General features: G+C 33.5%; 1 long non-coding RNA gene across 2 annotated transcripts; it reads left to right on the top strand.

The window, feature by feature from the left end:
• The first annotated feature begins 3,156 nt into the window (after positions 1-3,156).
• Positions 3,157-8,881, top strand: LOC139902931 (uncharacterized). 2 transcript variants are annotated; one of them, XR_011777806.1, is made up of 6 exons: positions 3,157-3,594; positions 3,930-4,026; positions 4,156-4,230; positions 4,576-4,715; positions 4,814-5,552; positions 8,566-8,881. It is a non-coding gene; the product is annotated as an uncharacterized lncRNA (long non-coding RNA). The 2 variants fall into 2 exon arrangements; XR_011777805.1 differs by having other exon boundaries at positions 3,920-4,026.
• Positions 8,882-14,115: the final 5,234 nt, after the last annotated feature.

Genomic DNA, 14,115 nt, shown 5'->3' with positions numbered 1-14,115 from the left:
ACTAAAAGTAAATAAAAGTCAAGTTTTGAGTGCTCACGTATCAATATTGAGATTCAATATTGCAGGATAGATATATAAACACCCCGAGGGCGATAAATACTAGTTTAGCTCACAAGCAAAACCCCCGATCCATACCCATAACTTTCATAGTTATGACCCATAATCTCCTTAATTTTATCCCACTCATGCAATTAGTTTTGGAACACTTGGGCAGAACCCCGTCATAGTATTTTTGTGTATAATTAACTCTAAGGATACTCAAAATCTTAAGATTAATACTAATTTTAATCTTAATATGAATAATAATAATAATAATAATAATAATAATAATTTTAATAATAAAATAATAGTAATAATATTATGTTACGGAGTATTATTTTTGTTGTGCATGTGTGTGCAAAGTTAAAGTGAATGAATCAAGTGCCAGATTACACGGCATTTAAAGACATATCATGACTAGATGGGCCCCACGACTTGCACTAAATATCTCCTTAAAAAAAAGAATCCGATGATCGTTTATTATATAAATTATATTATATTTAATTTATCTAATTAATTAAATATTATATTTTATTTACGTTTAGGGTAGAAATATAATTTTTACAAAAATTACTTTTACGTTGTCACCCGTCTACTGTCCCGGTTCCGGTTTTCCAAAATAAGTTTCGTACGTCAAGAAAACTAACACTTAAAGTTTGGTGACTCGTACCTTTGACAAAATAATAGATTTAAATTAAGAAAATAATCTCACCAAAAATGTAACTTAACCTTTTGAGCATTGTGGTCATTTACTTTTATAAATCGAGGTCTCGTTGTTATTAGAAATATATTTTAATAATGTTAGTAAAATCAAAACGTTGCACGATTATTTTAAAATATATATTTGATAAACACTTTTTAATTAAATATTTATTTTTATTAAAAACACAGACTATTATTATTTGAAATTTGTCAAAAGGTTTCCAGAAATTTTCTGACTTTTAAGATAACGTTAAAACCTTCATTTTACTAAAATGTCTCGTTAATATTTTTGACAAAAACAGTTGCAGATATTTATAAAATTATATTATCTTTTACACTTGCCGATAAATATAATATTCTTATATCGAAATCTATTATTACATATCTAATACTTTGTTATCGTTATCAAATAATAAATATATATCGTATACTCACGTAAATGTTCGTGAATCATCAGGCTTGGTCAAAAAGGTAACTAATCATCCAGATATAGATTTCAAACTTTCTAGACTCAATATTAGGGTTTTTGCTTATCGTGTCGGAAACATATAGAGTTTAAGGTTTAAATTTGGTCGGAAATTTCTGGGTCGTTACAATACGTAACTAGTTATTTAACGTAATACATGTGGTTTGTAATTAAGTAATTAACTAATGATCTGTAGTAATCATGTTTGTAAGTAAATAAGAGTTTTTATGTAAATTAAGTCTTCCGCTGTGAAAAAAAATCAGGGTGTTATAGATACGCGCGGGCTCGAACTCTTCTAGTTAATATTCTTGAATTGGGATGGCATCAGGTCGGGTTTGGGTCGGGTTTAGGTAATCCCAGACCCGAACCCGATCAGAAAACCCGTCCCAAACCCGTCCCCGTCGGGTCCCCATTTAGTTACTAACTAGCGGGTTAACGGGTTTCCCCACAGGTATTCGAGTTCCCATTTACTTACGAACTATTGGACAGATGGGTTAATCCATGAGTATCAGAGTCTTTTTTCGGGTATACGGGACGAGTAATCGGGTATACGGGATAAGTAATCGGGTATAAGGGCTGGGTAATCAGGTATACAGGCCGTGTATATGAACTCGGGTCTTTTTTCAGGTATACGGGCCGAGTAATCGGGTTTGTATCTAACACCATACCCGGACCCGACAAAAATTTAAAAACTATCCACATACCCGACCCTAGACCCATTTACCCGGCCCGAACCCGACCCAAAAATATCGGATTTTGGGTTGGGTACGGGTTTTTTTTTCCATCCCTATTCTTGAATGAGTTCAACAATAACTTCGTCTCCGGTGTCAGATTGAAAAATTAAATCGTACGAATCCTTAAATATTAAAATTGTGCAAGTAAAATGTGAATGTAAAAATTTTATTTGAATATGAAATTGAAATGTGAATAAATCATATTTATAGATGAAAATTAGGGGAATAAAAATAAATATTGAAACGGTAATGTTACCATTTGAAAAAATGGTCAAAAATGCTCGTCCAATCACAAACTATCACTTGCCTAACTGACGCCCCGCCGGCGTCAGTCCTAACGCCGCGTTATGACGTCAATTTTTTCCAAATTATCGTCACTCTTTGCATTTGACACCGCGTTAAAATTAGTCTAAGAACTTAATTTATGTATCTTTTTAATAGAAAATTATGAGAAAAAAAATAGTTACAAAACCAAAATAACTAGAAAATATATAAGATATTAATATTAATATATAAAAATATATAAAATTTGAGATTCTGATTTCATTACCTCGCAACAATTGATTCGGTGATGATGTCATAATGGTTTCTACTCTCAAGCATCTCGTAGTGTTTCCAAAGTCTTGAAATCTATTCTAGTGAGTTCAATGTGAGATTTTGTGCTTTTAGAAATGTAATACCCCATAAAATTAACAATATGACATTAATACTATTTAAGATATATATTTTTGGATAGATAATAATTTATAAGTAATGAGTTACATTTTTTTCTATGTTCAATATGATTAATGTTACCTAAGACCGTTTAATAACAAAGTTATCGTAAGTTTGTAATTAATAATGTTATCACATGTCTAATGAATTCATAAATTATGTACTTTTTAAACCAATTAATTATCAGAAGCCTACTAGATGTTAATTGTCTTAAATTATTATATAGTAAAGTTAACATAAGTTATAATTAATTAGTATGACACGTCTTGTACATTTTTTTAAAGTCTATAACTTTCATCTACCATTACTAGATTCATTAAAGGAAACATTTGGATTACTAACACATTAGTAACTCTTGTAACTTGTAAAATTAATTTTCATTAATATATGTATTACTAAATCCCGTAATTTTTTAATAACTTTTCCTTTAATCCTATTGGCCACAACCCTTATCTACACTGTTACGCATAACTGATACTGTTTCACTTCATTCCCATCTAATTTGTTACTCTTACTCCTTCCCACCAACTCCACCGAATCAACATCCCAAATCGCTGCCCAAAAAAATTTTGCTTCGCAGGTGTCCACGATTCGAGAGTTCCGACGGTGACAAGCTGGAAATCACTTCCCGTCAGAATAATCGTCATCGTCGTCATCCGCTGCCAGACAATCGATGTGCACATGTGTTTTTAGGTCACCGATTAAAGCTTATTCTAGGTTTTGATCAGGAAGAGTGAGGAAATCGCATCAGACCTAAATTTGTTGTGTTTGTTGAGTAGAAGAAAGAAAGGAATTAATTTTTTGTCACAATTGCAACACACGAAGGGGAAGGAGTCTCTGTAGCAGTCGCATGAAACCCTAATTTGGCGTCGTTATTGAGCAGAAGAAAGTAATTGGTTACTAAATCCCCAATTCTCAAATCAAGTTCCCTGCTTTGTTGTATGTTTCTCAAACCATAATCGTTTTTTTTTTTTTTTTTTTTTTTATTGGATCAGTTCATTGATCAATTTTATTCAGTTCGTATAACTGCAATTTTTTGTGAGTTTCTCTTTTAAACAATTTATAAATATAAATGAATCTATTGCTTAATAATTAATCATTGCTAAGAACCTTCATTTCACTCTAAATTGTCAATTGAGTTTTTGATTTTTGTGACTTCTAAATTGTTCGGTTCTTCTTTGTTGGTGTCTATTATTTCAGACCCTTGTAATGAAATACTAGGGTTTACTTGAAGTTTGTAATACTTACGATCAATGATATTTAGATTGGTGAAGTTGACAGCTAGGGCTTTTTATGATGATATCACTGCAAAATGAGAAATCATGCCAAATTGGAAGAAGCTATAACGACTAGATAAAACAAGTTTCAATTGTATGATCGATATCATTTTTATTTTCATGCATTTCGTCCTACATCTAAGCTGCAGATTATGTATATTGCATTTTATAATTGTCTCGGTAATTTGTATATTCATGTAATTTTTTTTTCGTTTTAATGTAGTCAGATACACTTCATACTAATCTCGGTGACATCAAGTGTGAAATCGCCTGTGATGAAGTACCTAAAGCATCAGAGGTTAGTTATTACTTAACTTATATATATCATATTGATATATGTAATTTTAAGTAACTATCTTAACAATTAGTAAGCTATTTGATTTAACTATAAACCAAGCATGGATGTGTATATACATTTGCTTATAATCACATTATAGTCATACTGATTTTGTCTGTGATTTTGTCCGTGAAGTCGTGCTTACTCTAAGTAGTAATGAGTACTTTTGGAAAACCTTATTTGCAATCTAGGCGTTGACCTTAGTCGAAAACGTAGCTAGATAATGAAAAGTGTGTATTGTGTCATTGTAATTGATTGACTAGAAAACTTTTAACCTGCAACAGAATTTTCTTGCATTATGTGCAGGTGGCTATTATGATGGCACCATTTTTCACATAAACATTAAGGGATTTATGATTCAAGGCGGTGATCCGACAGGGACCGGTAAAGGAGGGACAAGTATTTGGGGCAAAAAGTTTAATGACGAGATACGAGAGTCCCTTACGGTAAAATTTGAACCCACACATGCATATATATTGTGTGTGCATTATATAATATATGTTTTATATTATTAATTTTTTGATTATGTTGGTTCTTTCTTCAGCATAATGCCAGAGCTATGCTGTCAATGGCAAATAGTGGACCCAACACAAACGGGAGCCAGTTCTTCATCACTTACGCTAAACAACCACATCTAAATGGACTTAAGAATCTGTGTTAATATCCTTTGTTGCCCCGGAGTAGAGAGGGGGATGACTTTCTCTTCCTATGGGCCTCGACTCATGGTTAAAGAAACGACTTCTCTCTTACTCTACGGTAGAGGAAGGATTGTCTACATCTCACCTCCCCCATACCTCGCATGTGCGGGATTGGGTATTGTTATTGTTGTTGTTGTTGTTGTTGTTGATCATAGTATACAAGCTATGTTTTTGGTGAGCAAAGAAGGTGGCATAGTATGGTCTTTAACATACATCAGGTTGTATATGTTGCTATTTTTTAATACATTATTGATTGATAGCATCATATAATACCAAAACTTATAGCATAATGCGTTACAGATTCTATATGTATTTGATTTAAACTATCATTGTTATAATTGGAACTTGAACAAATTATTACATGTTTCAACTAATCATGAGTTGCCTTTGGTAAGTGTTGTTAATCTCTTTTTCTATGGAGTGATTTTTGATACGATGACCGTACAATTAAAATGGTCATACATAATATAACTAACCATTCATCAGCCTTTTTTTTTTATCATATCCATTGTTGAGAATGCATTTTATTTATTTGCAGATGTACATCCGTTCCAAAGGTGGCAAAAGGTTCCATAGAATTAAACGGTATGTTAAATTCAATTTGTCTTTTGCTTTAAAATCTTTTTATGTTCAACAAATTAATCAAATGGAAATTAAGATTTACCGAATCTTTTAGTTCTAATGCTCTAAATAAAGTTTGAATATTTTTTTTTTTTTTTGAAAAGCAAGCTAATTTTATTGATAAGGAAATGATACAAAGAGGATTACAATACGAGTAACACTAATTTGAGTGAAACTCGAGGACCTATACTAGACATAAAGTAAGAAACTAACAAGATGAATACCCTAATTTCAGAGCATTATTATCAAACTTAACATCAATCGCCAATAACCATGCCATCTTTATCAAAGTTACCAAATCCAGCAGCAATCCATTGAGTCCTAAAATACTTGAACTCGTGTGGTTGCCATTGATCGATTACTTCTTTTCCTGGAGGATTATGTTTATCCAAATAACTTTTTAGTTTCTTTTTTTCTGAATTCCGTAAGTTCCACCTATCATCAAATTTATCATTTATAGATTCTTCAATTATAATCTCATCAGTATTACCATCAGTATTACCCTCATCATCTACTAATACATAAAAAGGATTGTTTGTTTCAATTCTATCTTTAGAATATGTCTTATTATTACCTTCACCATCAATGCCCTTCCCTTTATCTTCTTTCCTCAAAACATTATGATTTTGACTTTTCTGGGACTCCACATTCCAATCTGTTTCCTCCACATCAATATTGTCTTTAATACCATAATTATTCTTAACTGCATTTTGCTTGATACCTTTTGCTTCGGTTGACTGCCTTTGACTTTTATTATTATCAAAATTCAACTTCTGAAAAACCCTTCCTTTCTTACCAACAACTTTAAAGCCGTCCTCAACACACTGGTTATTTAAATCAACTGTTTCACCATCATTGTTGATTTTCAAAGCGTCTTTTAACACTTGTGCCGATACTTCATCTTCTGTTTTAGGCCTAATTTTACAAGTATTAAAAGAGTGGCCAAACACTTTGCAATGAGTGCATGAAGGCGGTTTCCATTGATAGGTCACCTCAAGTTTACCCACTTTGGCTGGAAAAGAACCAATCACAGGATAGGAAAATTCGACAAAGCTAGGAAGGTCATCATTTGCATTGACTTCAGTCAAAACTCTAGCAAACCCTAGTCTTCCACTTTTACTCAAACATCTCTCTGAAGTAACTTTGTCCATCAACATAGGCCTACCAATACCACTAACAAGTTTACCTATACTTCTGCCACTCCATAGTTCAATTGGAATATTGTGAATACAAATCCAAATTGGGACTTTTTCAGGTTCAATTTTTTCAAGCCAAACCCCAGGTTCCCACTGATTCACAAAAAAAGGAACATTATTAACTAACCATGGACCACTCTCAAGCACCTCCTTCATACCCTTTTCACTTTTAAATTTGCATAAATAAAATCCTGCAGCTGTTTTCACGATTTCTTTAAGGTCATACCTCCACCACATTCTCCTTAGATGGGCATTAACAACCCTATAATCCATAGAAGTTCCGATAAAATACCCATATAATTGAAGAGAAAATGCACTACCGCCCTTCTTAACCTCCTCAGCGGAGAAAACAACTCTCTTTTGACCATTAGACATTAAAACAGGTGGAATGAATTCCATTTTTAATTCCTCTTCATCTTTGTTTTGTTTTAAGAAGTCAGCAAAAGTGACGTTTGGATTTACCCATGCTCTTGGGGTTTTATTATCTGTATTGCCTTGCCCATCACTAGTCTCAACTCCCTCCTTTGTTACAGATTTAATCCCAGGAACAACATTATCATTATCACCACTATTATTATCCTGCATATTCATTAATGTTACATCGCCACCCAATGTAAATTGGGAGAAATCATCAGGAACAATAATTGACTCTCTAAAACCATCATTCTTAAATAACTTAACAGCATTCTCAGCAGCAGCCACTAGGTTTACATCAACCTCATTATAACTACCATCTGTTGAACTCTTAAAGAATACAACAGGACTAGCAGAAACAGTCGGCTTAGCAACAGCAATTGTTTCACCAATAGATTTAGCAATAATATCATCATTATTAACTACAATATCATCAATAGAATGATCAGTTATAGCAGAATTCTTACCATACCCACCTTTCTTCCTGTTACCCTTGCGTTTTTTAATTACTTCAGGGAGTATTTTTTCATTAACAGGAATAGAAGAATCACCAGCATAAGGAACAAATTGAGCACTCTTCTTTTCTTTAGAAGGACCATCCCCAACATCAATCAGCTGGTTCACTTTACCCTTCCTCTTTCTAGTACTATAGGTTTTCAGAACCATCCCCTCTGAATCATGATTATCATTTGAGCCACCAGTAGTAATTAAGTATGATCTCTGCTTGGTTGGGTCATGCATAGATCCATCACTTGTTACTTTAGTCCCAACAGCAGCCAATTTACCAGTCACACCTTCATCCTCCTTGCCAGAAGATTCTGATGACGCGTGTATGCTCATCCGATCATCCATATGACACGAAGAATTACCGTCTTCATGTGCAACCGTATCCAATCTAGGCGATTGATTAGATCCAGTAGATTGATCGAAGGATCTTCCTTCATGTTCATCATCTAACCCTATTTGCCTATTCCTCAAAACCCAAGGAAAAGTTTGCACCTTCTTTTTCTTCTTCCCTCCTGACGTTTTCCCCATCTTGAATTGTTGAATTGTTACTCAATTTAGGGTTACCAAAAACCCCCAAATCTGTTACGTGAAAGCAGATCCCTTAATGCCAATTGATAGGTTATTAGTGTCAAGTGGTATTGAAGATACAAAAGAAGAAATCGATTAAAGTTTGATGCTAGAGATCGCACAGAGAGAGAGAAAATTCATAGAGAGAGAAATACTTACTTACACACGTGTTTGAATATTTGTTTGTTTGAATATGTGGGTAGTTTAATGAAGTATCTCCTAATTGAGTACATATGAGTTACATTTTGTTTATGGGTCAGAGATAGATTGTATAGTGGGATTTATGGATGTAGGTTTGCCACCAAGATACCGAGACTCTGTTAGAGCAATTACACCTGGGTTACCTCTCTTCCTCTATAACTATATGACTCGCCAGCTGCATGGTATTTTTGAGGTGTGTTATTTTTTCCAAGATATCAATATGGTTGTGCCACCCAGACACAATAATAGAGTGTTTCTACTAAGCCTGCTCATTTAATTTCTTTTTAAGATTAACTGCTTTTAAACTTAATAGTTCTTTTAAAGGTCTTTTGTGATGTATGTAAATTATGTATGTAATAACAATCTACGACTCTCCAAATTATGAACTACTGCTAGATTTGTAAGCATGTAACAGTACATCATGTAAATCATGTGTCTTTTTGTATGTTAAAACAGCAACAAAGTGTCTGTGTTTATGTTATTGCAAACAAAAAATGATAGAACAATAATATGATCATTGTAAAAAATCGCGGAAAATATTAAGCAGCAACGCGCTAACCCTTGTATATACTAAATGAGAAAGTTTGGGTACTATTTGTGAATAGTACCCACTTTCGTGCATAAACGACTTCTACGCTACGCATAAACAGTTGTACCCACTAGAACCACTACTACAAAATGCCAACCCCTCTAAACTTGAAGGGCTAAAATGCAAATTATATAACTTTAATAAAAACATTTTAAAAAGCCTCCACCAAAATCTTCAACAGACCAAATCTTCTCGCTCGTCGCGCGTTAAATTTTCTCGAAACTACCGTTCAACTCGAAATAACTTTACGAACACAACGCAACTAACTATACGCAAAACAGACGCTTTTAAAAAAACGCTAAACATTTCGGGCTAATATTCATACATATTGTTTTCTTTTTCTTTTTAATATTGCGCTTTCCCTTGAGGTCTGTTGTGGGCTTCCGCTGCGAAGAGGGGCACATTTACTAGTTAATATCCTAAATAGTGATCTTTTATCATATTCAAACTTGAAGCCACATTTACTAGAAAAATACGTGAGTTTTTGATGATACTTCCATCATTTTACTAGCCTAAAATCTTGCACAATTCACTCTTCAAATTACTAAGAGGTTGATTCATTTTGAAAGAAAAAAAAAACAAGGTTGTTTTGGTGTTCAAGTATTAAGGTAATGCTTCTAACTTTTATTCAAATTTAAGAGTAGATTATCATTATATAAGCTCTATATTTCTTAAAGAAAATCACATAATAAATCATGTCAAAACTTTGTTTAACGATCGCACATTTGGTAGTTAAGATATAACAAAAATGATAGTGTTTTAATCAAACTTGTATTTTTGTAATAATAAGAATAATCACATAAAAATTATATGGTAATATTTTAAATATAAGTATATAAGAATATTACATACTTCATACTTGAATGTGTTTTATGCTTGCACTCATGTGTATTTGTTAGATTCGATTTGGTGATAACCTTCCTTTGGTGGCCTTTCTTCGTCTTTGCAACTTTTGTTATTGGAGATAAGGTACGGATATTCTAGGTGGTACTATGATCATTTCGGTAAATTCTTTCCTCTCAAAACTTTGTTTGAATTGTGTATAAATTTTATTGGTATGACATGCTTATTTTAAAAATTATTTTGTTTAGTAGTCTTTGAAGTGTGTATAGAAAATTTGTTATGTTTGTTAATCTATATATTGTGTTATGTTTTTCCTCATATTTGATGTACTAACGAGGTTACTTATTGTGTTTGATAATTGAGGAATCATAATATTTTGGTATTTGGAAATTGTGTCAAAACCGTGTCTCGAAAACCCCGTTCCAAAACAACCCGATATCAGGCGCGAAACTGTCACAAAATAGTCCCAAAACAGCCCCGTATTGTCCCAAAAACAGCCCCGAAAAGTCCCAAAATAACTCGGTAAAGAACGTGTGTGAGTGTGGCGAGTGGTACGGTGATTCGTATCAAGTAACCCTCATTCTATGTGGCTTTACATGTCCCGTTAAGTCCCGTTTGAGTTGTTAATTCGTAAAAGGGCTAAAATATTGTAATTTGACTCGTGACAAAAGTTAGACCAAATGGTTGGGGTGACACGTGAATTTAAATTAAAAAGACATATCATTATATGTAACATTTTAAGCGTTGGTCAAGCGTGAAATACTTAAGTTCGTTTTATTAATTTTTCTTAAACATATTTTTAAGTCCTTTAATCACTTATAAAGTATTTGATAAGTTGTAAAAATAAGTTTGTTAAAATGGTTTCTTAAAATTGTCCAAGAGTAACCTATTCATGGAGGTCCCATGAGCGCATTATTGTGACACCGATAATGTGGCATCGACCGTAGCGGTGTATTTTGTTATTTCTACGGCGTCTCCTTTTGATTACCCGGTGGTGGTACGAGCTCTTTGTATTTGTTATTATATTTTAATAGGAGGCGTATGGATCGATCCTAGCTATTTTGTTTTGACGGTGGATTTATCGTAGTGTCATACGAAACGTCACCGATATGAATGATTAGTGGAGTAGCTACCCTATGATTTCATTTTGATACTTTGTAAGATATTTGTTTTGACTCTTAGTGCATTATTTTATCAAAGTGGTGTTTTGTACTGTACTTTGTATATTGACACCTTTCGTAACGTGGATTTATACCTATTCGTACTTTGATTTGAAAATAAGTTCGTTTTGAAAATAAGTTCGTTTTGAAAATAAGTTCCTTTTGATAATAAGTTCGTTTTGAAAATGAGTCTATATTGTAATAAAGTTTGTATCAAAATAAGTTTTCGCATGTCATACTATAATCCGTTCTTTGTTATATCCGCTCACTGGGCTTTGGCTCAGTCGTATTCCTTTCTTTTTCTTTCTTATACGACAGGTGATCAGTGGGCTTTGGGATCGAGGGAAGAGTGTAAAGTTGAAGAGGACTTAGCACATTTGTCTTAGAGTTTATCAAACTTAGTACTTTTAGTTTAATGTCGGTTAAATTTAGCTTTGACTATAGTTTGACTTTGAATAAGGTTAACGCTCTTTTGTATTTTGAGTTCCTTGTTGTATTATTTAATAGAGCTTTGTAAGTTAGGGGAGTTACAAGAAAGTTGAACTTTCATACCGTGTTAATTTTTCAATAAGCAAATTGAATGAAATGTATCTGCAATATACCTGATAAACGGGTCGAGATTGGTCGTGTTGGGTCAAGGATCAAATGGGTTTTGGTTGAAATGGGTCACAATTAAAATGGGTCGAACGTGTTGGGTCGAGACCCGGGTTGGGCTAGTAAAATTGTCCTTATTTGTATTTTTTGATGTATCTCTTCTGAACGCGCGTCGATTTAATTTTATTAGGACCCAATTGGGTAAGCCTAAGTCACATTATTCTTTTAAAAGAAGTTGAGCGTTGATGAGTTATTAAAATAGAACCTTTTTTTTTCTTTCTATTGTGTGCTTAAAACCATTTGAGTCTTTAAGTAAACTCAATGGAACCCTTTTTGAGGCTTTGAGTCTTGTTTGAGGGAGATTAAGGTGATATATAGGAGAAGAGAACTTGAAAAACATCAATCAAAGAGGTTAGCCGTGCTTTTGTATATGAGATGAGAAGATATCAAAGAAATGTATTAGAGTTTGCAAGATCGATATGGGATAGGTAATGGGTAAAAGGCTAATTCGTGTTTGACGAACTGGGTTAGGCTTAACTAGAAAAGTGGCCCGCGCGATGCCGCGGTGCCTTTCGGGTTACATGATTATAGTTAACGTAGCGTTATGTATTTACGGAAATAAAAACGCTTTGCTACGGGTGTTTTGGATACACGTCGTTAGTACCTAATATACCTAATGGCATATGCATTTTTAACGTCAGGAAGATTGTGTAAAAAATGGAAACATCACCATCGATATGATGTAGGTAGTTTGGGTTGTTTATTATAAGTGTATGTATATGTATTGAAGATAGCCCGAGGTGTTTAGCGTTTTTTGAGAAGTGTCACTTCGCGTATAGTTAGTCCCGTTGAGTTCGTTAGATTTTTTCGAGTTGAACGGTGGTCTCGGAAAAATTTAACTCACACCGAGCGAGAAGATAGGGCCCGTTATAAATTCGGGTGAAATTAGTTTCTTTTATTTTAATAAAATTATATATTTACACTTTCCACCCCTGGAAAAGTGTAAACGTGAGGGACCGTTGTGTAAATTGAGCCGAAATTGAGGGGCCGATTGCAGTGTAAATGCAAACTCAAAACGACAATCCAAAGCAACTGAAACGACAAAAATTCAGGTGTGTTTTAGTATATAAAAAATGCATTTGTGTTTTAGTATATAAATATAATATAATATAATATAATATAATGCTAACATTTCAGGTTCATTACTAGAACTTCTTCATAAATGTCATTATCTATAAACCCTTTGTGACTTTCTGTAACATCCGGAATACTGGAAGTAATATAAAATTACTTATATACATATCTAATATTCAATATATTTAACTAGAAAAAATTCGACCGCGCGTTGTTGTGGTTGTGTTTAACGCGCGGTCATATTTGTATATACGTTATTTGGTACCTAATATATCTAGTAGGTTGGGTTGTTTGTTGGACGTGTACGTATATGTATGAAATATAGCTCGAAATATTTAGTGTTTTTTTGACGATGTCCGTTTCGCGTATAGTTAGTCGCGTTGTGTTCGTAAAATAATATCGAGTCGAACGGTGGTCTCGGAAAAATTTAGCTCGCACCGAGCGAGAATATAGGGCCCGTTATTTAGTGTTTTTTTAACGATGTCCGTTTCGCGCATAGTTAGTCCCGTTGTGTCCGTCTGATTTTTTCGAGTTGAACGGTGGTCTCGGAAAAATTTAACTCGGATCGAGCGAGAAGATAGGGCTCGTTAAAAATACGGGTGGAATCATTTTTTTTTTTTTTTTAATTATATATTTACGGTTTTTACCCCTAAAAAAGTAGAAAGTTGGGGGTTCGTTTTGTATATGAAGCTGAATTTGAGGGGCCGTGCACGCAAACTCAAAACGACATTCGAATAAAACTGAAACTACGATTTTGCCTATGCGTATTAGTATGCAGGGGGTAATTAGATTATGGGTTATTATTATTAAAATGGATATTTGGAGCAAATTTTATAAATAAAAAGTGACAAAATTGCCAAAATAGTCCTTGTGTTTATGTTATTCTGCCCAATTCGTCCCTGTATTGTTAAAACTCCATAACTCATCCTTAATACCAATAATCAGTCCCAATTTAGTCCCTCCATAAACTACTGTTAAAAGCTCCGTTAGTATACTGTCACGTGCTAATCACCTGACCATATTTCCCAATCAAATACCACGTTGTGAATCCAAAACTCTTAACTTTCTTCTTCTTCTTCGTTCTATCCCAAAAAAATCCAAAACCCTAATTCCCTTCTTCTTCGATACAATGGAGCAAATTAGGGTTTTGGATTTATTCGATTCTGAAAAAAGATGTCCGTTTCGCTGCTGCAGGGGAACAAGGAAGACCATGTCGCGGTGGGATGTAAGCCTTCCGTTTTGGTAAGTTGATGATTATATAAATTTTTATATTTTGAATTTTGTTCTTACAAATTGTTTTTATCCTCTTAAATAGATTGCGG

The sequence above is a fragment of the Rutidosis leptorrhynchoides genome, chromosome 3 (assembly GCF_046630445.1).
Source record: "Rutidosis leptorrhynchoides isolate AG116_Rl617_1_P2 chromosome 3, CSIRO_AGI_Rlap_v1, whole genome shotgun sequence".
NCBI classification, from domain to species: domain Eukaryota; kingdom Viridiplantae; phylum Streptophyta; class Magnoliopsida; order Asterales; family Asteraceae; genus Rutidosis; species Rutidosis leptorrhynchoides.
This window is presented reverse-complemented; position numbering and strand designations above follow the sequence as displayed.